The sequence below is a fragment of the Erpetoichthys calabaricus genome, chromosome 6 (genome assembly GCF_900747795.2).
Source record: "Erpetoichthys calabaricus chromosome 6, fErpCal1.3, whole genome shotgun sequence".
NCBI lineage: Eukaryota > Metazoa > Chordata > Cladistia > Polypteriformes > Polypteridae > Erpetoichthys > Erpetoichthys calabaricus.
The window spans coordinates 95,320,322-95,337,625 of record NC_041399.2 but is presented as its reverse complement, the minus strand read 5'-3'; positions in this window follow the sequence as shown (position 1 = coordinate 95,337,625).

Below are 17,304 nucleotides of genomic sequence, written 5' to 3'. Positions count from 1 at the left end.
ACACAAAACTATTTTGTCAGTTTTGGTGTTTTCTGACAATTCCCAGTCCCAGGCCAGCTAATAATATTACTTTCAAAGAGGTCAAAATATTGTGTTTAATATATACATTGCATGTGAAAATACTTTGTGTTATCACAAAATGCTGCATTTAATCTGAATTTTAAGAAATATATACTATGATATTCTATGTTAACATCTTGAATGCAACATTATTAAGAAAACTTTGACTTTCAAATACAGTATAACGTCAATATTTGTTTTATGTGCATTGTAATATTCTTTGTTCCTTTTTTTGGTAAACTTCCACCGAGGTTTTTAATTTTACAAAGGCCTTCAGTATTTTTATGAACAGACCTCAGGCATTTTTATGTTTCCAGTTTTCAGGTTTTTGTTTTAGTAAATGTTCTGTATCAATGCACACTTCAATAACTTACTGTGATTGAATGGAATTAAGGTAGGCATCAAGCAAAATCTGTGATAATTTAATTGTGTTAGGAATAAAAACATTTTATATGTTATTTTTTTCTCTGTATACAGCAATGAGAAGCCACTCTTACAAAAGCACAATCTGGGTATTTGAACAGATTTACTATTGGTAATGTGTTTTCTATGCAATTACTATACTATTTTTGAACACTTATTTTCCGTTACTGTCAACATGAAGAATGGGTTGATAGCTAGAAGACAGATTGTCATCGCAGTGTTATACTTACTTTCACAGCAAAAAATGACCGCTGTCAGACTGTCCAGCCTTCCAGAAGGAGAGGTGCATATTAAGAACTGTTTTTTCTGAAAATGCTTTTACTATCAGCAGCCAACTGAGCAGGGGGAATCTGTCACAGAGAGTGCAGGGTGTTAAAATGAACTACCATGAAAGTAAAGTGACCTGTGCCTTTCATCTTGTCTCTTCTTAATTCAATTCAAATGTAATTGGGGAGGGGACTGCCCTGGGTGCAACACAGGAAACAGCCCTGTGATGGACAGGGCACCATTTTATCAAAGGGTCCAGACATGCACACATACACACACACACACAATGGGTCCATTTAAAGTTGTCCCATTAACCTAACCTGCAAGTGTTTGGAAATGTGAAAGCCAGAGTATCCGTAGAAAGAAAAAACATCAGGAGACTGAAAAGTCAACAATAACATCTAATTCCATCCATTGCTACCCACTGTGCCACCATGCAATCACTGACCTGTGCATGTAAATCAAAAATGGTTAAATTGCTTGTGCCAAATAAATTTCTTTGACATAAAGTGTCTCAAAGTGAAAAGATCCTAACACTATGCATTGCTCTAAATGGTTATCAACATTTCTTCCATTGCTGTCCCACTTTCTTTGTCATAGACAAATTTAGTAGTGTTCATCTCTTTAACATCACATACAAAGTAGAAGTGTCCTAGGTGGATTGCTATCTAATTTAAGAGAATTCTTATAAACATACCCATTATCTGAGAAGGTTGTAGGGGGCTACAACAATGATGTGGAAAATAATAAAAATCCAGCATAGTACACACACACACACACAAAGACACAGAACCCTACTGTTACTCATGCTGAACCAACTTAATGAGGGAAAAAAGGATGATTATCTTAAGAAAAAAAAAATGTCACGAGTAGAACATACAAGCATGCAAACTTCACACAGACAGTGGGGGCACATGATCCTTAGAGTTGTGAGCCACAGCATTATCAATACAGGTGAGTTAATTTATACATTTCTTAAATAACTGCCTACATACTAAGAGTGCATAAAAATGTTAAATCAAATAACTAAAAAAGTGTGTTTTAAATTACATAAAATATTATTGTGGGCAGCACAGTGGCGCAGTGGTAGCGCTGCTGCCTCACAGTTAGGAGACCCGGGTTCACTTCCTGGGTTCTCCCTGTGTGGAGTTTGCATGTTCTCCCCGTGTCTGCGTGGGTTTCCTCCGGGCACTCCAGTTTCCTCCCACAGTCCAAAGACATGCATTTAGGTGGATTGCCGATTCTAAATTGTGCTTGGTGTGTTTGTGTGTGTCCTGCGGTGGGTTGGCACCCTGCCCGGGATTGGTTCCTGCCTTGTGCCGTGTGTTGGCTGGGATTGGCTCCAGCAGACCCCTGTGACCTTGTGTTCAGATTCAGCGGGTTGGAAAATGGATGGATGGATAAAAGATTATTGTGACAGGTACTGATGAATCACTGTACATTAAGTCAGTCCTCCCCTGGACTTTAATCTGCATTCTTATTGCTAACCATCCCAGCTGTGGCGATTTAGCCTGCTGATCTAAATAAATGCTCCTGTAGCTTGTGACAGCAAGTGTGGTCAACATTTTAAACTCTGTTATGACATTATATAGAATAAAGAAACAGTTTCATTCAGCTTATAAAGATAAATGCACAGTCAAAAATATTCACGTAATTACAAATTGTGACAAAGCACGGTTATTTTGGCCAGCATAATTGAGCACATGTCATGTTTGATTAAATTATAAAGAATGTTTTCTATAAACTAGACCTACCTAAGTATTTGGCATTTGAACTGCAGGGTGTATCTGTTTCCAAGGAAACATGTTGCAACCAATTTTTTTGAGCATATAGAGATTGAAATAACCATATGTAAAATTATATAAGGTGGCAAGAATAACCTTGATATCTATCTGTGTATCTTTATTCTCTTCAGTAAAATTGCATGTGTTTCAATATAAAATGGCTTCATCAGCACCCGACTAGTAATAAGTGACACCAAATACAAAAGCCATAATGTAAGAATTTAACAGGAATGAAATAAATGGATGTGACAGCACACTGATAAACATACGTTACAGCTCTTCATCCCCGCTGTTATCCTTATATTATTGTATAATTCATGAATATGAAATGAGCACCAATTGTGAAAATAGCTGCTCCTGACCTTTTAGATACAGTGGCATACTTCTACAATTTTAAAATACTTATCTTTATTTAGGTTATGAGGAGAAGATAATGTAATGTTAGGATTACAGCAGTGAAAATTAGTAATTCTTATTTTGTGGATTCAAGAAATATTTTAACTCTATTTGAACAGATACACATGGAGAGAGTAGGAGAGAGCAGAAGAGGAGATTTAAACATTATTTAGGACCCTGTGAGATTAAAAAGAGAAGAACATTAACATATGATATACAGCTTAAATTTACAGTATAAATTATCAAAACTAAGAAGGGACAGTAGTAAACAAAACAATAAAAATTTTGTAAGGAAGTAAAAATTGAAAATAAACAGAAACAGGTTATACTACAAAGAAAATATCTTTATAATTAGACAACATGGAGTGCTCTTTGGATTAGTAGTTTTTTTTTAAAACAAGATTTGGAAAGATCAGACACAGCGGCAGATGAAGAGGCAGGCTGAGGGAAATGAAAGTTGTTCTTCTGCTCCTTATGTCTGCCTGGACTCACCCATAACGGAGTGATTGTTCATAAAATGTCGTTGACTACAAGACGCTGATCATCCCGTACAAGGTCAGCACAGAATATGTACCCACTGGGTAATTTCCAAAAGACTCCTGAAGAAAAACAAAGTCAAGGAGTTAATCTTTAGTAGCGAGACTGCAAATGATGGGACTAATATGTTCCATGTCATTAAACCTTTACTCAACTGATATTGTTGCTTTGCAGCCAGAAATGAAGACACAAACAAAAAAACCATTCCAGCTCTATTTACTCAATGTAACTTATAACAAGTTAAAGTTGAAAGATATATAGGAAAGTGAAAGATATATAGGAACAGTTCAGAAAGAAAAGTAAACAATCACTGAGATGGTTAAGGGACTATCCCCTTCCTAAAAATGCTTGTAAATTTAATCAGGTGTAACTAATCACCTTCTGCATTGCAAGCCAAGCTAACTGGCTTCCATTTGTGATCAATTGTAATCATTCTAATTAGTTCAGCATCAAAACAGCTATTCATAGAGCATTTCAGTGCTTGGCAGTGCAACTGAAACCAAACAATCAGCTATGGGTGGCAAGGCACTGTCTAAAGATAGATAGATAGATAGATAGATAGATAGATAGATAGATAGATAGATAGATAGATAGATAGATAGATAGATAGATAGATAGATAGATAGATAGATAGATAGATAGATAGATAGATAGATAGATAGATAGATAGATAGATAGATAGATACTTTATTAATCCCAAGGGGAAATTCACATACTCCAGCAGCAGCATACTGATACAAAAAACAATATTAAATTAAAGATTGATAACAATGCAGGTAAAAACAGACAATAACTTTGTATAATGTTAACGTTTACCCGCCCGGGTGGAATTGAAGAGTTGCATAGTTTGGGGGAGGAACGATCTCCTCAGTCTGTCAGTGGAGCAGGACAGTGACAGCAGTCTGTCGCTGAAGCTGCTCTTCTGTCTGGAGATGACACTGTTTAGTGGATGCAGTGGATTCTCCATAATTGATAGGAGCCTCCTAAGCGCCCGTCGCTCTGCCAGAGATATCAAGCCGTCCAGCTCCATGCCAACAATAGAGCCTGCCTTCCTCACCAGTTTGTCCAGGCATGAGGCTTCCTTCTTCTTAATGCTGCCTCCCCAGCACACCACCGCGTAGAAGAGGGCGCTCGCCACAACCGTCTGATAGAACATCTGCAGCATCTTATTGCAGATGTTGAAGGACGCCAGCCTTCTAAGGAAGTATAACCGGCTCTGTCCTTTCTTACACAGAGCATCAGTATTGGCAGTCCAGTCTAATTTATCATCCAGCTGCATTCCCAGGTATTTATAGGTATTACAGCATTAATTATTATGTATTACCTATACATACAGGTATTTGTATTAAAGATCTCAGAGATAAATTTGTGGACAGCCACAAGTCAGGAGATATATACAAAAAATGTTCAAAGGCTTTATCAATCACTATAAGCACAGTAAAGTCCATAATCAATAAGAGGAAAATGTTTGGTACTACTAGGAACCTTTGTGGATCAGGCCATCCCTCCAAACAAGATTGAAGAGCAAGGTCAGAGAGGTTACCAAGAGGCCTATAGCAACTCTGAAGAAGTTACAGGAATTTAAGGCAAAGAGCAGTCATTGTGTGCATGTGACTTGCAATATCACAAATGCTCCAGAAATGTGGCTTGTATGGCAGGGTTGCAAGAAAAAACCCACTCCTCAAGAAAGGCCACATCAAGTTTCAGTTGAGCTTTCCCAAAAGACACCTTAAAGATTTTGAGGCCAAATGGAAAAATGTGTTATGGCCAGATGAGACCAGAATCAAACTATCTGGCCTCAACGCCAAATGGTATTTCTGGTGGAAATCCAATACAGCCTTCCATCAGAAGAACACCGTATCTACAATAAAGCATAGAGGTGGTGACATCCTGTTGTGGGGGTGTTTCTCTGCAGCAGGGATTTGGAGCACTTATCAAGATAGCAGGAAAAATGGATGGGGCATAAATTCTTGAGGAAAACCTGCTGCCCTCTGCCACAAAGTTGTCAGTGGGAAGAAGGTTCAACCTTCCAACATGACAATGACCCAAAGCACACAGCAATGTTCACCACACAGGCTGAAGGAGAAAAAAGTGAATGTCTTTGTGTGGCCTAGTCAAGGCCCAAACCCTATTGAAAATCCATGGAATTACTTGAAAACTGCAGTCCACCAACAGTCGCCATCCAATCTGACTAAGCTTCTGAGCAAATATTGCACAGTCTAGAAGTGCAAAGTTGAAAGAGAAGTATCCCAACAGTCTAATGGCTATACGCAATGCAAAAAGTGGTTCAACCAAGTAATGACACAGGGGGATGGATCCTTTAACCATCTTGGTGATTCTGTTTTTTATTTTTTTTTCTGAATGTATATTATAAGTTTATATTATATTAAGTATATTTATTTTTATTTATATTATTTTTATATTTAAGTATATTATAACTTATTAAATTACAACTCATTGTTACACTTATATTATTATAACTTGGCTGTTATAAGTTGCATTGAGTAAATACAGCTGGAAAAATATCTTTGTGTGTCTTCATTTCAGGCTGCAAAGCAACAAAATGTGAATATGTTGAAGGGGTGTGATTCTTTTCTATGCCTACTATACTAATACATTGTGCAGGAGCAAAGAAGAAGAAAAAATAACATTATGCTACTATATAGTTCCACGGTAACTCTACAACAGTATGGGCGACTGGAGATTATAAAACTCTATTCATGCTGATGGGCATCTAATACAGTATATATGACATTTACAGTAGTGTTAAGTAAACTGGACTTAAACAAGCAAACAAACTGAAATAGTCAGCAAAAATAATAGCAGAAGCATGAGAGGACTTAGGCACAGGAAGGACACAAAGTAACAAATTAAAAACTGAACACACTTTTTCAGAAACCATGTGATCTCTGCTACTGATGGACATGAGATTTGGTTTCTTCTCAGTGCCATCTGTGTCTTTCCTCCTTATCCACTGTTAACCCTTCTTAAATAATACAATTTCTATGGAGGTTAGTGCAAAGGTGATGGATGCCCATTTTGAAAACAAATTGCATTGAAATTGAGCAGCTCACCACAAAACAGGACTCAATTCAAATGAGTTTCAAGGAGGCCAAACTTCATAGAGTGAAACACAAGCAGACAAAACTCCTTGGGCCAATAAGATGAGAAGATCTGATCTTATGAGTGCCATGTTGAATCACTAAATGTAAAACTAATTGAAATGGAAGACAGAAATCATTTCAATATTGTGTGTATTAATGGGATTAAGAAAATATGGAGAAAAATACATACACAAATCAGAGGAACTGTTGTCAAAATTGAATGATTCCAAAACAAAGATTGTCAGAAGTCAGTAACGACAACAATGTTACCAAAATCTAGATGGACAACTGTTAAGGAAGTGTCATTGAAAAAACTTTCCTATATATTCAAAGAAGGCAGTCATGGAGCACATATGAGAATACAGAACAATTCTTTATTTGCACACAGTTTTGCACAAATGTCTCAGTTCATGGAGAGAGCCCTTAATTAAGCAATTCATCTCCTTTTATACTGTACCATTTTCTAATTACTTAACCTGTCTAATACATCATGCTGTCCAACTCTTAATATGCAGAACTTTATTACTCCTCCAATCAGCTAAAGCCACCAATAATTTTTGACTCTTGTCAATTCTCCAATTACTCTGAAAACCGCTTGTCCGATGTTTAGAGGATTGTCCCATTGATCTTAGTACTGTTTCATAGGTGAGGTGTATAGGCTTTCCCATCAGGTTACTTATGCTTTTTGGAGGAGTTTTCATTACTCATTTACGTCATTCTAATCATGGAAAATTACGCTGGTAGCTTCCCTAAAATGAAACAGAGAATTCATGTGCTTAAACTTTAAGTTATGTTTAGTTAACCCTTAAATTACATTCAGTCCTTTTCCTTATATTTAATAATTGATTTTATTATATATACAGTATATATAGTTTGAACATTCTGGTTGATTTTGTGACTTCTCTCATTGCGCTATGTATCATAATTCGCTTGCGGTACCGATTTATTTATGCGAATCCGAGAAACATGGGACGGGGCCCTCCTCACTCACTTGCCAGCCTTGGGGTGTAACCTAACGTCCATTTAGCTAGCGAATGAGAGAACTACTTAACAGATTTAGATCAGGTTTTTTTTCTATAATTTGTTTGAACATTCCGGTTGATTTTACGACTTCTCTCATTGTGCTAAGAATCATAATTTGCTTGCAGGAGAGATATATTCACGCTAATCTGAGACAGAGCCTGCGGACCAAGGGGAGGGGGAAGCGTGACGTCAGGAGTGGGGAGCCGGGCAGGGCCCTCCTCATTGACCTGTTTCACTACTACGCAGGTGGAGCCATGAGGGACGGCTAGTGTCACATATGTTAATCACTGTTGCAGGGGACATGCATGAATAAAATTTCATACACTTTAGGAAAACATTTTAAATATTTAAAATAAAAGATTACTGTTAATGATTTAAAATATAAGAAATTAGTCATGAAACAATTTTATAGTTTATGTCTTTTTTTTAACATTTTATTAATTTTATTAGAATCAAACAACAATCCATACAAGCCAGTCAAGTTTAACAAAACTAGTCTCGAGATGAATCAACCACCACTAATTTTATATCTTTTTTAACTGAAGAAAAAATAATACATTAAGTCAAAAGCCATATCAATAAATCTAGCGTTTTAATCTTTTAAAAATGTATTATAGTTATGGTTCAATTCAGTTTCATGTATTACTTTACCTATAAAATGTTTTCATGCAACTAATACCTAAAAAACTTTTCAATTCTCAGGAAAATGTAAAGCTGTTATACAATAGTCCAAATAAATCAAAGTTAATTGCAAAAGTTTATAGCAATTCAATTTATAATACAGATATCTTACATAATTTACATACATCTTAAACTGATTTTAGGTTTCTTAAAATAAACAAAAAAAAATTTTGAAAGACCTCATACTTTAGATAATATTATAATTATGTAGTTCTCAGATATTATAAACAATCCACCTTTTAGTTTGTAAGACTAAAACCATACAAAATCCCAGTGTGTAATACTACCTAATACATTCTGCATACGTTTATCACCATTTTTATATAGAAAACAATCTACAAAAAAAAACTGGTTTTATGTTGATTTTAATGCAACACTTTAAGGTCACTGCGTTAATCCATTTTCAACTACGTAAATTCTACAAATAGTACTCTGGTTATTTAATTTAATACTTACTTGTTTTGATGTGGTGTCTGACCAATTATAGATTTAGATATCTGTGTTTCAGCCTCATTTTATTTGCTACAAAGTCACCAGGAGCAAAGAACTGTCCTGGCAGCACTAGGCAAAAGGAAAAGAGGAAGGCAGCAACATCTATTAAATAAAAATGTGTGTTTAATGTCTGATCTTTCAAACCAGTTTCTTTTAGACACCTACCGCAGCAGAGTGTAATATGACTCTCAAAAACACATCAAGATGTGAACTCTTGCTAGTTTTCAAATGTTATTTACAAATTTTTAAAAATGTGTTCATATGCATTTTCGATAGAAAACATATTTTCACTAGATTGTCTAAAGATGTAGAATTTCTATCAGCATTTACTGTACAACTGTAAAATAAGAAAGAAGTTAAATAAATGATTATTTTTTGTTCAAGATTGTAGTATCTGAAAATGTAATATTAATCTCATTGGTCATAAAAGTGTTATGAAGCTGAGAAAAACAGTGCAAAAACAGAGCTGAACTGTCACCATTAATCTACAAATATCTTCCTACAGAGTGTATGAATATCTCTATCTATTGTGTTTTAGAATAAGGAATTCCATCCCTGCAAAGATCAAGAAAGAGGAAATTACTGTGGGAGTCCCACAGGTGTAAAATCAATGCATGCCATATATGAAGAATGCCAGAAAGCTTTCATTTTTAAATTGTTGTAGTGCTTTTTTAGTAAGGATGCATTGCTGTTATTTTTTAACTTACAAATGCAAGGGACAGAGAGGTGATGTTCTCTCTTTCAAATGAAAGGGTTCAACACTTTCAAGTACCCTGAACTGGTATCAGGGCCAGGTTGCCTGTTTATGCCTTTGCAAGTTTTCCTAATTACATCTGTGTTTTAATATCACAGGCTAAGACAGCTATGCACCATGCCCACTGTAGCATGAAGAAGTAGGAAGGTAATGCTATCAACAAACACATTCATTTTATTTGCTTACTTGATTGTTTTGTGTGAGTGTGTCAGTGACAAAATAAGTAAAATGCACATTTTTTAGTCTTGTTATAGTCCACTAAAAAGTACTAAAAGTTCATACAAGGTTAGGATAAAGATAGGATATCCTTGCGCTTCATACGTTAAGATTTAAAATCAATTGTAAGAAAAGGTATACTCTGTACTGTTTTGAATGATGATGTGCAATTCCCTGAATTCTGAGAGCTCTTTAAGTATGTGACTGTGCAGAAAAAACTGCTAATCAACAAATCATTCAGATCTGTTTCCTGTTCCTTTTACTGCATGCTAATTATATTAAGACAAACTGAAATCTCCTCCAGCAGTAACCTCTGGTAGATAAATAGCAGGTATTAAAAGTAAATGATAGCTAATGAGGAACCTGAATCACAGGGAGATTCAAGAACAACTAAAACAACTAAGACAGAGAAAATGAGAATACAAGTCAATGTTATAAAGCAGGTAGAGTGAATGACAACAAAGCATAAGCAATGTGGCAAGAGGTGAGACAGTGACCTCTCAGAAACCTCATAAAGATCTTTTACTTTAAAACCTACCCCAAAATCACCTGGACAATTTATTTGCTCAATTTGGGAGCCTCAAACTACTAAAGCCTTTTTTTAACACCTATGATTATTTAATTTGTCAGACAGCTTGCCCTGGAGACAGTTAAACTTGTATTCATTCAAAAATGTATTATAAATTAGTTACTAAAATGTCTTCGTATGATTATATCTACACATTGTGCATCATGAAAATACACATATATAAATATGTATGTTGCTTAATCATATCTCCTGAGATTAGTTTGTTTATTTTGTGGCACATGCGTAAAACCAGTAATCTCAGGTTGTTGTTATGCAAAAGGCAGTGAGAAACTGGCAGGCCAAGTGTTTAATTGATATCAATGCCAGTAAGCAGTTTAGTATAATTTCACAATTAGGGGAAAATATAAAATTCATTAAATTCTTTGCTTACTGTCTCAAGTTAATTGCTAAAGTTTTTTTTGTACCACCCAGGGTCATTTGGTGCCACAGGCACAATCACACTAGGTGCCCCCAAAACTCCACCCTCACCACTGTCTATCATGGGTACCGATTGTACTCACAAATGTTGGAACACAGAGCCATTAGCACCAAGTTTAATAAATTCCTTCAGAAAAAAAATAATTCTCCATACTCAGTCTTGAAACAAATAAACAATAATATATCACACTTATTACTAAATTTTATTTGTTTTCAAATCTATGCAGTACAGAAGAAGTTATATAGAATGACATACTGAATGTTTCAATAAAACAAAACTGCAAGATTTAAAAAAAAATCATAAAACTGATCAGATATATCATAGGAACTACACTAAAAACTCCACTCTGACTCACTACATAGAGCTAATCAGCAATAGAGAAAAGAGGCCCATTGCATTATAAAACCTCATTGATTAAAACCTTAGAAATGTAAGCAAAAACACAGGCCAGAGCTCAGCAAACTAAATTTAGAATAAATCCTGTCAAATTCTATAGAACCAATTGCACAGTTCCACAAAAAGAAAATGTGTCTTCTTTTTTTACTAGTTGTAGATAATATAAACTATTACTTACCATTGAGTTGTACAGTTTCTAATGTGGGAGATCTTCTCTAGTGAAATCTTCACTGGTGCACCCACCAGAGGCACACTAAATTTGTCTCAATCCTAGGAGAGAGCTACTGGCTTCAGGGTGAGCAGACTCTCATAAAGGGAAACTGGATGCAACAACTAAAAATTAACAAAATACTGTTGTTAATGTCCCCAACAGAGAAGGGATAACTATCAGGCTTTGGTTGTATATAAAGTGGCAAACTAAGAATCTTGATTTTTTTTTTTTTCAAAATATGCTCTGGAAATACAAAATGCTCAAAAGAGTACAAAAGGCATAATTGGAAGGCAACTAAATTTCAAACAAAGTCCCAAAACAGAATCCAATAATTGTGGTCAAAAATAGAGCATATTTCAGAAATCCAGAGAATCAAATAAACAGCAATATTTTAATAAACATAAACAGAACTCATAAACACCAAGCATAAATGACAATGAATCATGTTAGAACAGTGGGTCTCCTGAGATTTTATAGGGCTGGGGGTGGTTCAACATGGAGATAGACAGGTGGCCTCGCCTCGTGGGGAACCACCCACAAAGCAAAAGGAACGAAACAGAACTTGAATACACACATAGAAACATGTTAGTCATCTTTTAACCTGGTTTGTCCTAAACAGGGTCACCTGGGGGGTCCTGGAGCCTCAATTAGCACAGGGTGCAAAGCATGAACAAACCCTGGATAGGGAGCCAGTCCATCACAGACAAAGAAACATAACTTCAAAATAATGTAAAATCATACACATTACATAAATAATTTTAATACAAATATAGAACATATGCTGAAATTAAAGAAAAAGACATTAAAAGGTAACTTAAACAGTGGGTACAAAACATAACCCAGAGGAACCATGACAGAGGGTGCATTAGGATTCTTCCAAATGACTAGAATTAATATATTTTCTAAGAGTATAATGCTGGAAATAATGATTACTTTATCACCAGATAGTCTAAGCTTGTCTGAAAATGTTGCAAAGACTGCTGTAAAAATATTTGTGATGATTGTACTTCCTATATTATATGATAGGTAAGAAAAAAATATAACAAAAGTGTTTTAATTTAGGATGTTCCCAAAAGATATACCCCAAGTAAGGCCGGTGCTACCCAGCATCTTTCACAACTGGGATTCAGTCCGTGACATAATTTAAGTAATTTTAATTTAGAGAAGTGCCCGGCGTACAATTTCCTTCCTTCCTATTTTACAGCGTGTTTTGCACGAATTAGAGAAGAATGAATGTTGTGATTTATCGACTTGCAGTCTATGTCTGAGATAGTGATGGAGAGATCTCTTTCTCAGCATTGCTGAATGAGGTTTAGTGGTGAGCACTGTAGCAATATTTGTTAAAGTCTGAAAATGCTGTCAATATTCCTCTCCTTGCAGTACTTTTGAGTATGAGCATTGGCGGTAGATTAGGAAAGTTAGGGAAATTCTTTTTTACAAAGTTCCTAACCTGTAGATGGAAGAATAATTGTGTTGAGGGAATTCCATTGCTTATCTAAAGCTGCAAACATATTATCAATATACAGATCTCTGATGGCTGAGATGCCATCAGATATCTAGTTGAGGGTGGCTCTGATTGAAAAGTGATCCTGTAATGGAACAACAGACATCAATATTTTGAGTGAGTTAGGCACAATCTGATTACAAGTAAATTGTCAATAATTATTAATAACCAGCTCATAGTGAAGAGCATAAGGTGAAGACTTTTTACAAGATTTTCCTTCAAAATCTAGATAGATAGATAGATAGATAAATACTTTGTTAATCCCAAGAGGAAATTCACATACTCCAGCAGCAGCATACTGATACAAAAAACAATATTAAATTAAAGATTGATAACAATGCAGGAAAAAACAGACAATAACTTTGTATAATGTTAACATTTACCCCCCCAGGTGGAATTGAAGAGTCGCATAGATTGGGGGAGGAACGATCTTCTCAGTCTGTCAGTGGAGCAGGACAGTGACAGCAGTCTGTCGCTGAAGCTGCTCTTCTGTCTGGAGATGACATTGTTTAGTGGATGCAGTGGATTCTCCATAATTGATAGGAGCCTGCTGAGCGCCCGTCGCTCTGCCACAGATTTCAAGCTGTCCAGCTCCATGCCAACAATAGAGCCTGCCTTCCTCACCAGTTTATCAAGGCGTGAGGCGTCCTTCTTCTTAATGCTGCCTCCCCAGCACACCACCGCGTAGAAGAGGGCGCTCACCACAACCGTCTGATAGAACATCTGCAGCATCTTATTGCAGATGTTGAAGGACGCCAGCCTTCTAAGGAAGTATAACCGGCTCTGTCCTTTCTTACACAGAGCATCAGTATTGGCAGTCCAGTCTAATTTATCATCCAGCTGCACTCCCAGGTATTTATAGGTCTGCACCATCTGCATACAGTCACCTCTGATGATCACGGGGTCCATGAGGGGTATGGGCCTCCTAAAATCCACCACCAGCTCCTTGGTTTTGCTGGTGTTCAGGTGTAGGTGGTTTGAGTCGCACCATTTAACAAAGTCCTTGATTAGGTCCCTATAGTCCTCCTCCTGCCCACTCCTGATGCAGCCCACGATAGCCCTCTTATCTAACCAGGCAGGAGCAAATTCAGCACTGACTTCTTCATTCCATTGTCTTATTAAATGAATATTTGCTACCCAGCAGTAAAGCTGGAAACCAAGAAGCACCAGGCCATGTTCTGCTTTCAGTCTTAGTAAAAATATTGCATACTCGTGATCTGAAACTGCAAAGTCCAAAATAACTAAATAAGTAAATTCACAGAACACAGCGTCATTGTTTATAACACCAAAACTTCAGTGTAAAACTACAGATTAGTTTTCATTATTTATTTTTTTAATCGATTCATTTGTTTAATTGGGAATCCTCTCAAAATAACAGGCTATACACTATATATTTTTTGCTGGGGTTTCATTTTATATGCTAAAGTATGTTTAAAGAAAATGTAGTATATGCACACATTTTGTTAGATGTCATTTTTCCGACTTGTGCAGTAAGACTGCTTGAGAGGGGTACAGTAGGTACTCCTTGACAGTCACCTTGGATCTTTCCTGGGCTCCGTTCTGTTTACCAGACAGTGGTAGTAGTGGGAGGAGGACTGCGGAAAAGTGAAAGAGACACACAGCTGTGACCAGAAACATGAGTGCCATTTGGATGTGATCATGCAGATTGAAAAGATCACTTGCTGCACTATGCTTTTGCTAATACTGCCTCTGCAATTTACTGTCTATGCCACCATCAAAATATTTTTATTTAAGGTATATTTTTCTATTTTATTTTTCTATTAAGTTTTAAATCTCATTTTAAGCAGGATTGCACTATAGCATTTGAAATTAAAATAATGTATACATAAACATTTATATATACTATTGTTGTACAACTATAATAAGCCTTTCATATTTTTTAATAACACATTTTCTGTTCAAATTTGTTTGCAGTCTTTCTATGTTTGAAATTATAATATCTGGTTAACTTAGACCTCTTACACCTTGTTTCATTTATCAGTCTTTTGCCTCAAAAACCTATTATATACCCACATTTATTTTATAAGGCAGACTGTTTCTTTAAACAAAATCTATTATATTGTATGCTTAAAATATGTATTTTTGCATCAAACAGCACAGGAATAATTGCAGACATTTCCCTCTGCCATTACAGTCTGGGATCAGATTCTGTTTCACTGTGAATGTGCTAAACTGAAAAGACAATCATGATTGCTCTTATTCTCTAATAATAAAGTATGGGTGAATGGTACAATGTCCCTCAGGGAACCACAGACAAATAGCAGTGAGTAATGCAAAATGTGCTAAATTGTCTTGAATTGAGTTGTGAATACACAGAAACTGGTTTGTCATTGGCATAATTTTTAACTTTGTTGGCAAAGTTATCCTCAGGGAAACCTACAACAGCAAGTGACCCAGATAACAGTAATGCTATACTACTGATTACTTTAATAAGGAGTCAAATAAACATATTTATGTTAAGAAAAAAAACAACAGGTCCATGTTTTTTGAGCGTGGTATTATTAGTACGAGATTGATGTATACCTTTGTATTTATAGGGATTTTCTGAATATAAAGTTCTTTCAGGATAATGTTCTTTGATTTTTCCAATGCCTTAACAGCTCATGATCCCAACCTCTCTTTAACATAGTTCTGCCTCATTGACTGGGGAAAAGGCTCAAGGTTTTGTACCTTGATGACCCCACAATTTCCTCGATCATGGACTACCTGACCGACAGGCAGCACTTTGCAAGGCTGAGGGACTGTGTGTCAGAAATGATGCTGTGTAAAACTAGAGCACTTTAGGGAACTGTCTTGTCTCCCTTCCTGTTTACCTTCTACACAAAAGACTTCTAGCACAATACAGGCGCTTGTGATATTCAGAAATATTCAGATGGCTCATCCATCATAGTCTGCATTAATAACGGAGATGAGTCAGAGTGCAGGAAGGTTGTGGAGGACTTTGTCTTGTGGTGCAGGGACAACAAAGTGCAACTCAGAATCATTAAGACAAATACAGTCTGGTCTGACAACACATTGGTGCTGTACAAGAAGGGTCAGAGCAGACTGTACTTGCTAAGGAGACTCTGGTCTTTTGATGTGTGCAGCAAGCTGCTGGAAATGTTCTGCCAGTCCATAGTAGCCAGTGTGGTGTTCTATGCTGCAGTCTCCTGGAGAAGCAATCTGAACTCAAAAGATGCACAATGTCTCAACAAACCTATCAGGAAAGCCTGTCCTATCACAGGGCAAACCTTGGACACACTGGAAGCTGTTGGATGCCATCATGAAATATCTCTTGGAACTCTCTTGGGACACTTTTAGCCACAGGCTTATTCCATCACAGTGTGCTATGAAGTGCCTGAGGGTTTTTTGGGTTTTTTTGCACACAGGCAATTCAATGCTTCCTCCCGTCATATTCTTTATGTTCAATTTGAAATATTTATTTTTTTCATTATTTATTTTGCAGTTTTATTTGTCATTTGAGTCTGTATCATTGTTTTTTTTTTATTTTTCTGTTGCTGTATACATCTGAATTTCACCATGGGGTTAATACAATTTATCTAATGCAGTGCTTCCCAACCTCTCCCAAACCATGGCACCTTTAGTGAAATCTTTTCAGCTAACGGCACCCCTTCACTCTGATATGTAACTACTCAAATTAACAATTTAATCTTAACTCATCAGTTGAGTAGAATGAGATTCCTATTTTTATAAGGCGTACCAACTACACATTTTTGCATTTACACAGGTAACAAAAATAAATTGCCAGTAAACCAGTCTCAAATGAAAACGTTGCAATTTGCTTGGAACCATGGCTTCATTTGCAAGGATATCACCACACAACAAACATCGCGGGTGCTGAATACCTTTTTTGTCAACAAATGTAAACCCATAATTCAAGTAACTGTCCTGATAGTATTGTGTTTTCGTTTTTGTAACTTTACTGCTCCCCGCATTATCATTTTCATTGAGGTTGTTGATGCTGCTGTTGTTTTTACGTTTACGACTTTCACTACAGTCGGCCATTTTCGGCGCAAAAAAAACCAAAAAACAAACAGACAGCAGGAAGCAACGTCACTTACCCTGTGGCAAGTAAGTAAATTAGAGCCAATATTTATTAATTCGTCAGACTGCAGTTGAAATAGGATGCACGCTGGACTGTATTAAAGCACACAGGTAGCATGACTTCTTTAGTCTTGAGGTGTAACTGGTATTATTATTATCAGTTCAAATCAATTTTTTTATGTTCTGACACCTGGCAACGGCACGCTTAGTCCGTGCTCACGGCATACCAGGGTGCTGCGGCACACGGGTTGGGAAGCACTGATCTAATGTAATCTATTCTAATCTAATGTAAGAGAATACAATCAGACAACCAATAAAAATTAGCTTATATGTACATATAGCATTCATACCCACCATACTAATTACCTACTTCTTTTCTTTTTA